We start from the raw sequence: 16611 nt of genomic DNA on the forward strand, positions 1-16611 counted from the left end.
CCTTACACATCATGAAAAAAGTACAATTATGACATGCTGCCTCCCACTAATGAAGGAATTCTAAGTCACTAAGCCCCATAGGGAGTGAGGACACATACACCCTGCTGTGTCTTCTCATTGGCTCTGCTGAAATGTGGTTTACTCCCCAAACTGTCGGCTCACTGGTCACACAGATCACCTCCCTTTTTCCTTCATGGTCCCTTGAGGAGGAAGCCAAGTGACCTTTGGTCTAGTGCAATTCAAACAGGAATGTGGGACCTCAGACCTCAGCTCTCATCCTGCCTACAAACAGTTCTGAGGAAATGGAGATGGGAAGAGCATTTTCACGCATCATCCCTCCCCCTACCCCCACCCAGCTTTTCTATGCAGTTGGGGAGGGGGCAGAGAGGGAGGAAGCTGAAAGAGAAGTTGCAACACAACTGCTCCTGTCCAGTCATAAATGAGGGTTATAGAGTTTGGGACATATGGACTCCAGATTCAATTGAGTTCTCCTGGAGCCCCACAAAATTTGGCCCAGAAGAGCAGAGAAGAGAATACCAGGAAATAAATGCTCAGAGCCAAGATCTTGTTCCTTATTCTTGAACATCTTCTGAATGTGCAAGGTGACTATGGATGCTTTGTTCATTAGAGCAAGTTGCTGAAACTGGGGAAATGAACAATCACTACAATTTGCTTCATGTTTGCAAATAATAACTCGGAGGTTGCTATAACTTAGTCATGACCTTGTTGGTAACAATTCCATCAATATGGTAAGAAGGCAGCAAAATCGGTATCACTACTAAAAGGGGGTATGGGAGGGAGGATGGTAATCCAATTCCAAAGCATAACCTCTTACTCACACTGTGCGGTTTGTACCCAGAAAAGCCCCAGACCTATAACCACATCTGGTGCATGAAAAAATAAGTCATTTCAGAATCACTAGAGGACTTCGAATACTTCTCACTTAATTTTCTGGAGTTAAGATAAAAGAAACAGAAAACCCTTAATGCCAAATAGCAACACTAGCAATTCTTTAATGTGCCAATAATAGAAAGTTCCTTTAGGGAGGTGGAGATTTTATTTTTTAGTTGTGCTGAGTAAAATGTTCCCAATTTCATGGCTTTTAAAATATTTTCTTCCTAAACTTTGACAGTGACCAAGTATTAGCAACAGGAGGAATTGGAAACTTTAGAAGTTTGGCTAGTTCGCAGCACTAAGGGAAAAGATCAAATGTACACAGACAGACTAAGGATGCACGAAACCGGTAAAGAAATCAGCAAACAGATTTCAGAAACTAGAATTCAGAAGCGACTGATAGTGTTCAGAACTTACCCACGTGCCGCCCCCTTCCCCGCCCCCCCAAAAGAAAAACCAATCCGACAAAAACACCAAAGTAAAATCTTTCAGGCTGGGAACGAGCCTAGAAAACACGTGCTGAACCAACTTGTTGGAAAAGCCCCGAACCAAGGAAAGGGGCTGGGCTAATGCTTTTTCCTCCAACTTTCCCATAACGAGTTCCCCTCCACGCCCCTGCCCCTGCCCCAGCCCCTGCTCCTGTCCCTGCTCCTGCAAGTCCCTCCTGTTCTATGTTTACAGATCTGGTTCCAAGGACCCCGAAGCAAAGAAAATATAGACAAACGCAAGGCCAGAGACAGCCGCATCCTGCCGGTAGACGGGTGGATAGAGAGCTCTCAGGTCCAGCTCTCTACCCAAGCCCGCAGCGCATCCTCAGGAGGCTGGACTCCACTTCCCCTCAGGTCCTCAGAGGTCCCCCTGCCAGATGTCATTATAGAGAAAGCAGCCCTTGGGAGAGGGGTGCACCCCCAAAGCTAGGGGACAGGTGAACCCCGTGCGGAGCCTCAGGTTGGGAATGCGAGAGCGTTAGGTGGAGTGTTAGAGGGAATCAGCAGCCCCGAGGCCGGACCCTGTACCACCTACATTCTCTCAAACTGGCCACCCCCCACGACCCCTGAAGCTCCCCCCCAAACCAGGGAAGGGGGCGCTTCCCACAATGCCCAGCGTTCTCTAGCCCTCACTTCCGCTGTCCAGCCACCCAGCTAGAGGGGCGGAGGAGACCCGAACCCAAACCTCCAGAACACTGGCCCCTCCACGTTACCCCTCCCCCAGCCCCGCACCTAGAAGCAGAGAGGAGACACACCACAGCAGGGGGGCGTAGGGACGGGGGCGGGGCTAGGGAGCAGGGGCTGGAGGGGCGGAGCTTAAAAAGGGTGGTCGAAGAAGAAAAGGAGCGGAAAGGGGCCAATCAAAAGCGGCCGGGCGCGCGCCGGGGGGCGGGGTCAGAGACCGCTAGCGCTTGCCCGGCGCCTTTCGCGGGCGCGCGCGAGGCAGGGGGCGTGTGTGAAGGGGGGGGTGGCGGAGCCAGCCGGGGGCGCGCGAGGCTGAGCGGGGGCGCGCTGGAGCGGGTCTGACTGACGGACTGACTGAGAGCGGAGCGAGCTAGAGGAGCTCTGGAGGCGACTCGGACCCGGCACCGGGATTCCGGGGGCGACGGTCAGGGGCAGGGGCCGAAGAAAAGGGCTTCTGGCTGGACGAGGGTCTGCCGGCCGCGGCTCCCGCTCCTCCTTCTCATCCTTCTCCTCCTCCGGCGGCCGCCCTCGCTCCCTGCCTCCCCCCGCCCCATGGGGTAACAGGTAAGCGGCGAGCCCGGCTGCTCATTGTCCGCTCCGGCCCGGCCCAGCCCGGCGCCTGCCCTCGCCTCCGCTCCGCTCCCGAGCCGGGGACTCCCCTCTGTCCGGCTCACCTGACCCCGCTCCCCGCCAGCCCCGAGGATTCCCCCAGGGCTCCGGCGCCCGGAGCGAAGGACCCCGCGCCCCCGTGCGCGGGGCGCCCCCTGTGGCCGGGCGGCTGCGGCGGCGGAGTAGAGGACCCCGGGCCGGCCGGGGCTAGGGGTGACAGGCACCGGCTGCCCTGAGACGACCCCGCCGCGGCGGCAGCCGCAGTCGCCTTTGCCCCCTCTCCCGGCTTTGCCCCGCGCCCCGCGGGCAGGGCCGGGGCGGAGGGGGGTTAGCGTCCGTGCCTCCGGGTCTGTCCTGTGCCCCCTCCCTCAATTGCGCCCGGCGGGGGTGGCAGCGGGTGGCAGCGGGTGGCAGTTGTCTCTCACTCCTCCGGGCTAGCGTAGGGGGTGGTTGGAAGGCACCGTGATTCCCCTCCCTCCCTCCCTTCTTTTTCCCCTTCTCTGCCACCAGGTCTGACGGCGCCTCACTCCCATTTTATACCCTGGCAACACCTCTCCCTGAACCGCTTTGAACCCCCTGGGGCCACCGGGCAAGAACCACCAGCTCTCGGGGCTGCGGGGGGAGGGAAGTTGGAGGATGTCTGTGAGAGTGGAAGCGTGTGTGTGTGTGTTGGGGGGTGTTCGTGTTGTACTGGAGGGGCGGGGGCGGGCGGACACGGAGACTCTGGATTTGGAGGAGGGCTGTTACTGAAGCGAGGTAAGTCTGGTGTGTGCCAGGGTTTAACCCCACACCCCCTCCCTCCCCTTGTGCCTCCTCCTCCTCCTTCCCTCCTCCCTGTAACCTCCAAAAGGGGAATTTTCCAGCCGGTAATTTCTGCTGCGTCAACACCCAGCTCTAGGAAGAGGAGACAAGGGGCATTTTAGTAGCTCCCACTGCCCATGAGAGGCTTCTACCCAAACCCCAGAATTAAAATTCTTCCCCCAAAACGCAGCCTATAGGCAAGTTGCACCAAGAGTTTCAGAAGAGTCTATGTCTCAAAACTGCCTGGAAAAAGGGGATGAGGTAATACAGAGAAGCTTGTGTATTTCTTTCTCTCTCTCAGGCCTGTTTTGGGTTATTGTCTCCCCCTAAAGCCAGACACAGATCGCCTGGCCTTGCCTCCATTTTAATTACAGGCTGAAATGGGGGAAGAAGTGACCCTAGAACAAAACTGCAAGATCATTTCTCTCTTCTTTGGTGAGGCAGCTAATTGAATGTGAGACTTAACCAAAAGGGCTGAGATTTCTTTATATGTTGGGTAATAGATTCAGTGGGGGTAGCTTTCCCTTCTCACCCCTTGCCACCCCAAAGGCATGTTCTGTAAGGAGAGAAGAGGAAGGATTGGACTTGAAGGTGTGTTTGCAAAATAAGGGTTTGTAATGCTGGGTTGGCTTTGTCTCCCTGTAAATAGACATGTCAGTTTCACAAAGTAATACAAGTAAGTGTCTGATAACTCAATCCCAGATGACAGGGAATGAAGCTGAATTTTCAGGTCTAGAAAAATTTCTAGTTTTTTTTTTTACCCTCACAAATTTAGTATCTTGTCTGGTTAATACACCACACACACACAACCTGCCAGTAGCTGTACTCCAATGAAATCTGAATGTTATAGGAAAAAATGCTTTTGACGCTTGATAAGGAAATATAAACAAAAGAAAGTTTAATGGAGATTAGCAGAGAATTTCCTCATGCTTTTCTGTTTTACAATCTCAGTGATTCACATTCAGCATGGTGACAAGATTATTATCAGCATTGTTTAAAGAAATGCTAATTAGAAAACATGTTTTGCAAACAACACTGAGCAGACACCTGTACTAAAGTTCTGACTTGCATTTTAATTGTATCAGTTGTTTTATATTTGATTTATTGTAATATCTAACTTCCAGTTTTTTAAAAGAGTTATTATAGGTTCACTTTCTACTTAAGCATCTCAGCCTTTATTGTTGGTTTATGTAAGGCATTTTCTCTAAGAATGGGAAATATCTTTTATTCATAAAGAGTAATTACAGTAAAGATTTCATAGTAGCAGTGAAACAAAAAAAAGTATCTTGTTGCAGAAGAGTTCTTCAATTTGATAACTTTATGGATTGTCCTGGATCAAAAGATACTGAGAAGTATCAAATCTTTGTAATTACTGTATGATTTAACAGTTTACCTGCACTGTGGCCATATACTTCATTTACTGTAACAAATAGAAATGTGAACATTTTTCAATGAAAAGTTTTGTAATTATTTTGGTATCTTTTGTAAAATGGGTTGCAGTCATAGCATAGTAAATGTGGTAAAGAACTATCACTGAGGTATTTGGGGATTGAAACCTAATGTAGAACCTATTACCCAGTGGGCCAGCCTGAGAACTACAAAGAAAAACTTAGATTTCTGTTTACAAGAACTCTCATTTTACCTGTTCATGAAAATTAGAATTTTGTTTTGATAAGCTTTTTAATTGAACATTTTTAGTCTTTTTTAAGTGTTCTGATATGTTGTTTCCTCAAGCTTACACCTCAGTTAATTCCATGTTCTTTTTGATAGATGTAAATGCTGTTTATCCTTATGTAGTGAATTCCCCCACCCTCTGCAGTTATGAAACAACCTCATTATATCACTGATTCATTTATACTTTGGGTCAAATCTTGTCTCTGGTGTCCATAGTAACATATAGTGTGTCTTTCTCACCAGTAATGAGTGCCTGTAACATGGGTGTGATTCTTGTACCTTAAATAATTTTATAAAAGGAGTCTACTCTATGTAAATCTTGAAACTTCTTGAATATTTTAAAATTGGATTAATTTTGGGTACCTTGTTTCAATGTTAGCAAATAACTTATTTACAAGTGTTAATAAACAGGTTTACAATTTCATAATCTGAACTTTGAATATTGTCCTTTAACTGGCTTTTTCAAATGTAAAGAGAAATTGGGCCAGGTTGTCCCTGTGGTCTGTGTTTCTGGGACGGTTGTACTTGGTCTTTTCAAAGGGTTTTTATGACAGCTGTAAGCTTAGGAAAATGAGTTTAATGAATGTTAAGTAGAGGGGAAAAAAATCCTGAAATGCCCATAAACTTGATAAAGTTATTACTTGCTGTGACTTTATAAATGAAAACAATTTCCATTTGATTGACATCATCTTCTTCTTCTATTGGGTTAAAATAAGTTATGTGTACTTTAAAAGCCTTCCCCTACTTGCTTTAGAATTCTGCATTTGTTCTTGTTTGAGCCTACATATACCTTAAATTTTTTTCCGTTTTTTGCTAAGTGCAAGTTCTTCCCCAATTCACATTTCATTTTTAAATCCAGAGATATTATATAACAAATCATATTTTTCTTCCTGCCCTTTCTTAGGATATATTTTAATAAATTGTACAGTGATGATAGATTGTTTAGGATGCTGTTCCTGTCTCTTTCCCCAGACCCCAATAATCTTTCTTTACTGCTAAATATTTATTTTTAATGGTCTAAATGAGGGATAAGTGAACATTCTTTTAAGTACACATTTTAAGGGAAGAGGACTTGGTTTTAAATCTCTGAAATGCTTTCTTCACTTCTAATTGTTGTCCTTTACTCCAGTTGTAGTTCCCTAGAGTCCTTTGCTTTAGTGTGCCCAGTACAGGCAATAAAATTTGCACCAGAAAAAACCTGAGGATTTTAAAGAAAAGACTAATGATGTTTCTTTTTTGTATTGCATCTTAAATACTGGTTTATCATGTAACCCAAAGCATTGATCATTCCCATGTTCTTGATGAAAAGGTTTTATATGGTATTACTCATTAGCAATGACAGAAAATGCCCCACAATGTTTTCCATGACTGGCAAAAGGCATAGTAAGAAAATATGAAAAGTTCCTAAGAAGATTATGGTAAATGAGGAAACTAAAGAGTGAAATCAACCAATTTTGCAATTAGGTATTACCCAGGTGTTCCTTTAAGTGTGTATATGTGTGTGTGTATGTGTGTGTATTTGTATATATGGTTGAATAACTGTAAAGATTATCATTTTGACCTGTAATTAGTCAGCAGGAGTTTATTAAGTGCATACTATATGCCAGGCACTTTATGCTGAGCAGTAGGGATACAAAGACAAACATGAAACGATCCTTGAGGTCCTTGAGGGAGACCTCAAGGAGCTTACTTTCTAATGGGAGATACAATATGTACATATAGAAAGCATACACATTATAGGTACAACTAGATATAAGGTAGTTTAGGGAAGAAGTACACTATATCTAAATAAAAATCATCTTGAAATATCTTTTTCTAATGTGGGTTTCTGGCTAGGTTTGTGTATGCTTATTTGTATGTTGTCTCATCCATTAAACTGTCATCTCTTTGAGAGCTCCTTTGCCTTTCTTTGTATCTCTAGCCCTTAGCATAGTGCTTAATAAATGTTTAAGTGTTTAATAAGTATTTATTGATTGATTGAATAGATGTGTTAAATTTCAAAGCCTATTGCAAGTTGAAGGTACGATGCTAATCATTTATTTGCCATCAGAGGTAACTGTGATAATGTTCTTTTATCAAAAAATTAAATCTGTCTTGTGAGTCACATCAGACCAATCCATCAGGCAGCCAGCTTGCTCTCAAGGAGCTCACAGTCTAATGGGGAAAACAACATACAAAGAATTATGTATAAACAAGCTATAGACAGGATAAATTGGAGATGATCATCATAGAGAAGGCCATAGGATTAAAGAAGATCAAGAAAGGCTTCTTGTGGAAAGTGGGATTTTAGCTGGAACCTGAAGGAAGCTGGGGAAGGCAGCAGATAGAGATAAAGGAGAGAATTCCAGGCATGAGGAGAAGCCAGTGAAAATACTTCAAGTTCGAGGATGGAGTGTCTTGTGTGGAGAACAGCAAGGAGGCTAATGGAGTTGAATTGTAGTGTGTGTGGAGGAGAGTAAAGTGTAAGAAAACTAGACAGAAAGGGTGAAGGTTGTAAATGGCTTTAAATGCCAGAGGACTTTAATTTTTATCCTGGAGGCAATAGAAAGCAGCTAGAATTTATTGGAGTAGGTCGGTGGTGCAGTGGATAGAATGTTGGATCTAGAGTTCTAGAGGACTCATCTTCCTGAGTTCAAATGTGACCACAGGTACTGGGTGACCTTCAGCAAGTCATTTAACCCTGTTTGCCTCAGTTCCTCATCTGTAAAATGAGCAGGAGAAGAAAATAGCAAACCACTCCAGTATCTAGCCAAGAAAACCTCAAATGGGGTCACAAAGAATTGGACACGACTGAAATGACTGAACAACAACAAAAGAATTTATTGAATGGGGGTAAGATGTGATACAACAAATTAGTAAACATTTATTAAGTGTCTGCAATGTGCTAAGCTCTAGGGATACAAAAAAGAGGCAAAACAGTCCCTGCATTCAAGGAGCTTACAATCTAATGGGGGAGATAATATGTAAATCCATATATACAAAGTAAGCTATCAGCAGGTTAAATAGGAAATAATTAACAGGGGAAGGCTTCCAGTAAAATATGTGGTCTTAGTTGAGTCTAAAAGAAAGCCGGGAAAGTCAATAGCTGGAGCAGAAAATGGAGAGCCTTTTAGGCTTGTGGGATAACCAAAGAGAAGACATTCAGATCCTCTCTTTAAGTCAGTTTGAAGGCTAAGTGGAGCACGGGCCTGGAGTGGAGAGAGACTTGTGGCAAGGAGATCAACTAGCAAGCTCTTGCAATAGTCCAGGTGTGACATGATGAGGGCCTTTTCTAGGGTGGTAGCAGTGTCAGAGGAGAGAAGGGGGTATATGTGAGACATGTTATAAAGGTAAAATAGTAAGGCCTTGGCAACAGATTGTATATAGGGGATTAAAAAGAATGAGGAGTTAAGGATGATACCTTGTTTGCAAGCCTGATGGCTGGGAAACTGGTGGTATCATGGACAGTAATAAGGAAGTTAGGTTGAGAGAGAGGGAAGATAATGCAATTTTTGTTATGTTGAGTTTAAGATGTCTATACAACATCCAATTTAAGATGGACAGTAAGTAGTTGGAGATGGGAGACTGGAGGTCAACAGAGAGATTAGGGCTAGATAAGTAAATTTGAGAATTATTAGCAAAGTTGAATCCATGGGAACTTATGAGATTGCCATGTGAAATAGTATAGAGGAAGAAAAAAAAGACGACCCGGGACAGAACCTTGTGGGGGTACCCACAGGTATTGGGTATTACTGAGATGAAGATCCAGCAAAGGAGACTGAGAAGGAACAGATAGATATGTAGGAGGTGAACCAGGATCAAATAATGTCATGAAAACCTAAGTGAAGAAGGTATCGGAGAGAAGAGGGTGATCATCAGTGTCAAAGGCTTCTGAGAAGTCAAGGAGGATGAGGATTGGGGAAGGCCATTAGATTTAGCAATTAAGAGATCATTAGTAACTTTGGCAGAAGCAAATTTTTTAAATTACTCATTTATGAAGTTTTATTTTAATAATGGTTTCAAAATAGAATATCAGATGCATTCTTAATAGGAAAAGGTAATGATAGTTTTCAATATGTTCATACACATAAAGATCTTATGGTGTAGTATGCAAAAAATCAGTTATAAAGTAGCAATTTTCCTAATACTAAAGGAGCACACTTAATCATTGTTTGAAATAATCACAGAAGAAAGTGTATTTCCTCTATTTCTCTTGAATTGTTTTCAGACAGCATCATGTCACTAAATGCAACTATAGTTTGATGAGAATTCATTTTTTCTGGCCATAGCATAAAATTATGCAGAAATCGTCCTATATGCATGAATAATTTTTAATTTTTGTATAGAGGTAGGGTAGAGAAATAGTTTTTGTTTATAAAACACTACAATCCCTGATCTTTTCATCCCCATAGTTCTATTTATTTCGCAATTATTATAAAAATTATTTTGCATAACAGTACATATTTGTCTTCACCACAGTACTTATTATACACTTGGAGATCCAATATAACACTATTTTCTGTAGAGCTGAATTCGATCTAAGACTGTCTTGTATCCATTAAAGGGGGTTTAATTACTGAAATACCATCTCTCCTATGTACCCCTTCTCTTTTCTGACACTGCCATCACCCTGGTGCAAGCCTTCATTGTTTCAAGCCTAGTTTATTTCAGTAGCCTGATGGTTGGTCTCTCTGCCTCAGATCTCTCCCCCATCTAGTCCATCCTCCCCTCAGTTGTCAAATTGATCTTTCTAAAATACATATCTGACCATATTTCCCTCTTCCCATTCAGTAAACTCCATTGTCCTCCTATTTCCTCCAAGAACATAACCTTCATAACCTGGCCTCTTTCCAGTCTAATTATACCTTACTTCCCTCTATATACTTTGTGATCCAGTGACACTGGCATCCTTGATGTTCCTTACTCAAGATACTCCTTCTCTACACTTCATGTACACTTCATTCTCCAATTTTTCCTCCATGTTTGGACTTCTTCCTGTTCATATCTGCCTCCTGACTGCCTTCAGATCTCAGCTAAAGTCCCATCTGATGCAAGAAGCATTTCTCAGTCTTTCTTAATCTTGGTGCCTTCTCTCAGAGATAATCTCCAATTTATCCTTATGTATATCTTGTTTGTATACAGTTAATTGCATGCTGTTTCCCCCATTAGACTGTGAGCTCCTTGAGAGCAGGAACTACTTTTTTTTTTTAAACCTTTCTTTGTATCCCCAACATGTAGCATAAAGTCTGGCACAAAATAGGCACTTAATAAATGCTTGTTGACTTAACTTATAAGGTAGTTTTACCTAAAAGGTAGTCCCCACAACATACCCAGAAAGATTGAAGCATAGCAAGGCAATACTGTCATTATTTAGGTATGTATGTTTTCCCTTTAGAATGGGATCTCAAGGTAAGAGTAGCAAAAAGAAAAAATGCTCTTACGTATGTTGATGAGCAAGATGTTTATACAGACCTGTCAACATTGTTTATTGAGAATCTACTACTTAGAGATCTCTGTATTAGATGATGTGGTGACTTAACAAAGGAATTTGAAGAATTGGTCATTGCCTTTAAGAAGCTTATGACCTAAAAGAGGAAACAGGATAAATCCAAGTTGATATACATGCAGAAGTGACAAGAATATACACATGTGTAAAAGCATGTGGCTATATGTTTACACATAAATTCAACTCTAGCTGCTTAGAGATTATATATGTAATCAAAGCAGGGAAAATAATGGACAAGGCAAAGGGTTCTCTAAGTGTTGCAGTTAGAACCAAGAGGAATTAATCTAAAAAAATTTCACAGAGGAAGTTATTCTTAAATATTTTTTTGGAAAACTGGTGTCAGAGAAATGGTGAAACCATTCTAATCAAGAAGAATGATGTGTCAGTGATTTGGAGGTAGAAGAAGGCACATAGTTCTTATACTCAGTAAGCAGTTATTGAACACTTAATTGTGGTCTAGGCACTGTGCTAAATACTGAGAGATGCAAAGAATGAAAAATTGCAAAGAAATTGCAAAGAAATGCAAAAATCTGTCCCTGATCTCAAGGCACTCACATTGGAAGACAGCATGTAAATGCCTATGGACTTAGAAAATTTATACAAAATTTATGGAAAGTTAGCTCAGAGGGAAGGCATTTGCAGCAGAGCGGACCAGGAAAGATTTGCAGAGGGTGGGATTTCAGCTGAGTCTTTAAGGAATCCAGGGAAGGTAGGAGCTAAATGTGAGTGGAGAGTGCATTCCAGGGATAGGGGACAGCCAGTACAAAAGAACAGAATTGGGAGATAGAGTGTTATGTGTGAGGAACAGCAAAGTAGACCAATGAAGCTGGATTGTAGAATGTGTTGAGGGGAGAAGAGTGTAAGAAGACTGGAAAGGTAGCAAGGGGCCAGAGTGTAAAGGGCTTTAAATGTCAAACAGAGGACCTTTTTTTTGAACCTGGAGGGTAATAGGAAGCCACTGAAGTCTGAGCAGAGAGCAATGCTCTAGGAACAGCTCTATGCTTTAGGAATATCAATTTGACAGTTGAGTGGAGGATGGCTTGGAATGGGAAGAGACTTAAGGAGGGAGGCCAATTAGAAGGTTATTGCGTGTTACTCTTAAAGAGAGTGGCTATGGTGTGTGTAGTGGGAGATGAAGGAGTTGGGTAAGATGAGACCAATTATATAGCCTGATACTTCTGTATAAAGTGTAGGTAATAGAAGACATTAAATGTTTGTATAATTTGCAGTGATTTTCATCTGTGTAGGTATTCCTTTCACCAGTTCAGATGGTAACCCATTCCTGATTTCTCATCTTCTATAATTTTTGTCCCTGTCTTTCCTGAGTATTCCGTAGAGGCTGCTCCCTACCAGCTAGGGAACTTGTTCCTTTTCTTAATATCTTTGGCTGCAAGGGTAGCACTTGGGCTGACTATTTGTTTTCTTTCATTCACTATATGATTTTCCTATCTCCTTTTATGGTCATAGTTGTCTTTTTCCCACCTTACAGATCATAGGATCACAGACCATTAGAACTGAAAAATGACTTGAGGGATCATCTAGTGTACAACCCTTTCATTTTACAGATGAAACTGAGGCTCAAAGAAGTTAAGGGATCTACTAGCTATGTGACCATTGGCAAATATCAGAGCTGAATCCAGGTCTCCTGATTCCAAGTTGAGTGTTCTTACCACTTCAGCAGACTGCCTCATTTCATACCAAGTAAGTCATTCTTAGTAATATGCTGTTATCTATTTACATCTTGTATGTCTTAACATTTCCTTCTGGGGCAGAACCCCAGATTCGTCCAAGAAGCCACTTTAAGGCTCTGAAAAGGGAAATAATAACAGAATAGATTTAGAGGAAAATTGTTCTTAAATCCATCCATACATAGAATGTGGTAGGAGAGTTGGCAAAAAGGTTATAGTCTAGGTCAGGCCTCTGATGTTTAGGAGCTAGGCTAAAACTTGGAAAATGAAAAGAATGGGGAAGATCTGACAAATTTTAGGCAAAAAATGAGCAGAACTTAATGGTGGACAGTGTGAGAGTGAAAGAGAAAAGTTGTCATTGATTTCATGGAAATCAAATGGAAGGATAGGGGTGCCAGTGACAAGAGTGAGGCAACTTGATAGAAAAATTAGCTGTCTTTTTAACATATTCAGTTTTAGATAGGGTACCTGAATTATTGCGTCCTGTAGATTGAGAAATCTAGACCAGGATAGAAGAAAGGTTAGGGTTAGAGAAGGTCTGTGTTAGTTTGTATTATTAGGATAGAGTCATTGATTTAAATGAATTAATCAGATTCTTCCCTAAAATGAACATTTTTTGGAATAATATTTTATTATTTTTTACAATTACATGTACGAAGAATTTTTAATATTTGATTTTTTTAAATTTTGAGTTCCAAATTCTTTCCCTGCCTCCATCTTCTCCCACCCTCCCCTCCTCCCTCCCTGAAAAGGTGAGCAGTTTTATATAGGTTATATGTGTGCAATCATGCAAAACATATTTCCCTATTAGGCATGTTGTGAAAGAAAACACAGACCTCCCCACAACACACACACACACACACACACACACACACACACACACACGAAAAATAGTATGCTTTAATTTGCATTTGGACTCTATCAGTTCTTTCACTGGAGGTGGATAGCATTTTTCATTATGAGTCTTTTGGAGTGTCTTGGATCATTGTATTGCTGAGAATAGCTAAGTCATCCACAGTTGATCATTTTACACTATTGCTGTTACCATGTACAATGCTCTCTTCACTTCACTCTGTATCAGTTCATCACCAGTCTGCATCAGTTTTCCAGGTTTTTCTGAAAGCATCCTGCTCATTATTTCTTCTAGCACAATAATATTCCATTACAATCATGTGCCACAACTTGTTCATCCATTTCCCAATTGATAGGCATCCCCTCAATGTCCAGTTCTTTGCCACCACAGAAAGAACTGCTGTAAATATTTTGTACATATGAGTCCTTTTCCTGTTTTTTTTTTAATCTTTGGGATACAGACCTAGTAGTGGTATTGCTGGGTCAAAGGGTATGCACAGATTTATAGCTCTTTGGGCACAGTTCCAAATCTAAAATAAAATTTTAAAACATTATAAAATTAGAATTTCTTAGGGGCAGCTAGGTGGTGCAGTGGATAGAGCTCTAGCCTTGGAGTTAGGAGGACCTGAGTTCAAATCTGCCCTCAGACACTTGACACTTACTAGCTGTGTGACCCTGGGCAAGTCACTTAACCCCAATTGCCTCACCAAACCAAAACAAAAAAACAGAATTTCTTCCTACTCTACTACAAAACTGAATTTAAATTACCTGACAAGTGCTCCTCCAGCCTTTGTTTGAAGATTTCTAATCCATTACTTAGTGAGGCATCCCATTCTACTTTCAAATATCTCTGCCTGTAAGGAAGTTTTTCCTGACATCAAATTTGCCTGTTTGCAACTTCCACCCATTGCTCCTGGTTCAGTCACCTGGAGCCAAAAAGCCCAAATCGGTTTCACCTGTCAACCCTTCTTACGAAAATAGCTTTCATGCCCTTCCTGCCTCCCACCCTCATCCCCCCAACTCTTTCTTTTCCAAGCTAAACTTCCCCAACTTGTCAACCAACAATCTCATCAATGTGGTACTTTCTCCATCTTTGCAAATTGTAATCCATTCATACCTGGCCATGTTGTAGAACTCTAATCCATGATCTTTGAATTTTTCGCAGCAGATACACTCAACTTATTGGAGGTCTTTTTCTAGTTTTCTTGACATTGCATAGATAACTTATTACTACATACCTTTTAAAAAAATAAATTTGTAAAAGAAACAAAAGATGTGTATATTAACCTTAACAATATAGTAAAAATCATTATATATTTTGTTGTTGTTGTCCAGTTGTTTCAGTTGTGTCAAACTCTTTGTGACCCCATTTGGGGTTTTCTTGGCAAAGATACTGGAGTGGTTTGACATTTCCTTGTTCAGCTTATTTTATAGATGAGAAAACTGAGTCAAACAGGATGAAGTGACTTGCCCAGGGTCACACATCTAGTAAGTGTCTGAGGCCTCACATTTGAACTCGGATCTTCCTGACTTCAGGCCTGGCATTCAATGCACCATGCCACCTAACTGCCCCATTATATATTTAACATACTTTTATTACTGTTGACATTATCTTCTACATATTGTCTCTATGTAGAGACATAGTGTGTGTATTGGTCATTTGGGTCTGTCTTCAACACTCTACATCATTTTAGTTATATTTTCACATATATCTTTGAATTCCTCATGTTCATAATTTCTCATGGTAATATTCCATTCCATTCACACACTGTAGTTTATTTGGATATTCCATGGCACCCTTTAATCTAAGCATTTCAAAGACATTTCTTAAATATCATCTTGAAAACTTAGATTATCTGGGAGGAAAGAATCAGAAAAGAAACATCCATTTTAGAGATGGAGAAACATGTGATTAAAGGAATTAGTTTCTTTGCTCATGGTCTTATAGGAAATCATTGGTGGAGCTCAGTCAGATTTCGTAACTCATTTTTCAGTTTTGTATTCACTAGACCACAAGAGGAACATGCAGAAATTTTAACTGTGCTAATAATTAGTCCATGTAGTCTTGCATAAAGTTCTTGACAACAATCAGGACTTGATGGTTCAGAGAAAAGTATTCAGCTTCTCAAATATCATGGTGATGACCCTTTAGGTTGTTATAGTCCTTAAACTATGTATACAGGCTTAGAGAAGAAATGTCTTACCAACTTTGACCAGAGTTCAAGCTCCCTCCTTTTTTCAGGTGAGCTAGTGTGGTACAATGACACAATGGTCCCAAGTACCATGACCGGAGCTATTATTTGGTCCATGTATTTCTCAATTGTTGTTTCCTTTTCCTTACGCTATCTCTCAGCTGTCCTAGGTACATTATTGTATTCTACTTTTTCTAACACATTTTGACCATAGTGACTATCCATGTTATCTTCTTTAAAGAAGAGTACTTAGTCGCTTCATTTATTGATATTGTATATAGATTAAGCAGCTCCAATAATCTGCATAATATTTACATCATAGAAAAGAAGAGAATCTATGATGGGAATTATAGTTATGTAAAAGAAATAGGATATTCAGAAAAGGAAAATTTGTTCGAAGAGGGTTCGATTCTATATTGGTACATTATGCATTCAAGGACTTGGGCTGTCACAGTATCTATAAGCAATTTATAATCCTTAAGGATTATATCTGTTGTACGAGAGTGAAAGAGAAATTATTTAGTAAGAAAAGTGTTATTTAAATAAAAATGTTTTGAATTGAACTAGTTCCTTGTCAGGTTGTCACAGTGGATTCAACTCATTTCAAAGAACATTTAACAAATGCTGACTATGCAAAGCACACTACAGCATTTAAAATATAAGTCTTGGGGCTCTGTTTGTGAGATTTCTAATACATACTATAAATTTATTTTTGTAATAAAATAGGTGCTCAGTCCTAAAAGGTTGAGATAGTTTGACCACAGTTTTTAGTTTTCTATCCTTGTGTTTTTCCTTCCTGTCATGCCCCACCCCCTTCCCAACAAAACATGTTTTAACTCAGTTTAAATTATAAAGTGCCATGTAACATCTTTAGTGTTATTTAAAAATGTTTGTGTCTCCTTTGAAGAACACTTCATTGCTTTCTTTATCTCTTTTCTAAAATATTAGGAAACTCATTATTTGAGTGATGGTTTTAGTTTTCCTTGTTCTTTAGAAACTATAATAAGAAGAAAAATCGGTATAAAATATGAATTCTTTCCAGCAAGTTATTAGACTTAACATGATTTATATATTTACATATAATTTATATATATATCTATATATAGCCATAATACAGTGCAATACAATACAATTATTTTAATTTGAAAGATATACAAGTAGTTTTTATTATCATCACACAAGCTGATCTCTTGGAAAGACTGCCTTTCTTCACTGGTTTGATTCTGAATGACTTGAGATGACCA

General features: G+C 40.8%; 1 protein-coding gene across 4 annotated transcripts in view; it reads left to right on the plus strand.

The window, feature by feature from the left end:
• The first annotated feature begins 2408 nt into the window (after positions 1-2408).
• ZBTB46 (zinc finger and BTB domain containing 46) overlaps positions 2409-16611 on the plus strand; it is a 168328-nt gene continuing 154125 nt past the window's right edge. For 3 of the 4 annotated variants that reach the window (XM_027849743.1, XM_027849750.1, XM_027849730.1), the window contains exons 1-2: positions 2409-2630; positions 12201-12336. The gene's annotated coding sequence lies outside the window, so the exon portion shown is untranslated. Of the gene's footprint in view, positions 2631-3635; positions 3738-12200; positions 12337-16611 lie in introns of those variants that run through there. The other variant, XM_027849736.1, reaches the window with a different exon arrangement.

The sequence above is a fragment of the Vombatus ursinus genome, unplaced genomic scaffold, assembly GCF_900497805.2.
Source record: "Vombatus ursinus unplaced genomic scaffold, bare-nosed wombat genome assembly UNPS02000580.1, whole genome shotgun sequence".
Lineage (NCBI taxonomy): Eukaryota > Metazoa > Chordata > Mammalia > Diprotodontia > Vombatidae > Vombatus > Vombatus ursinus.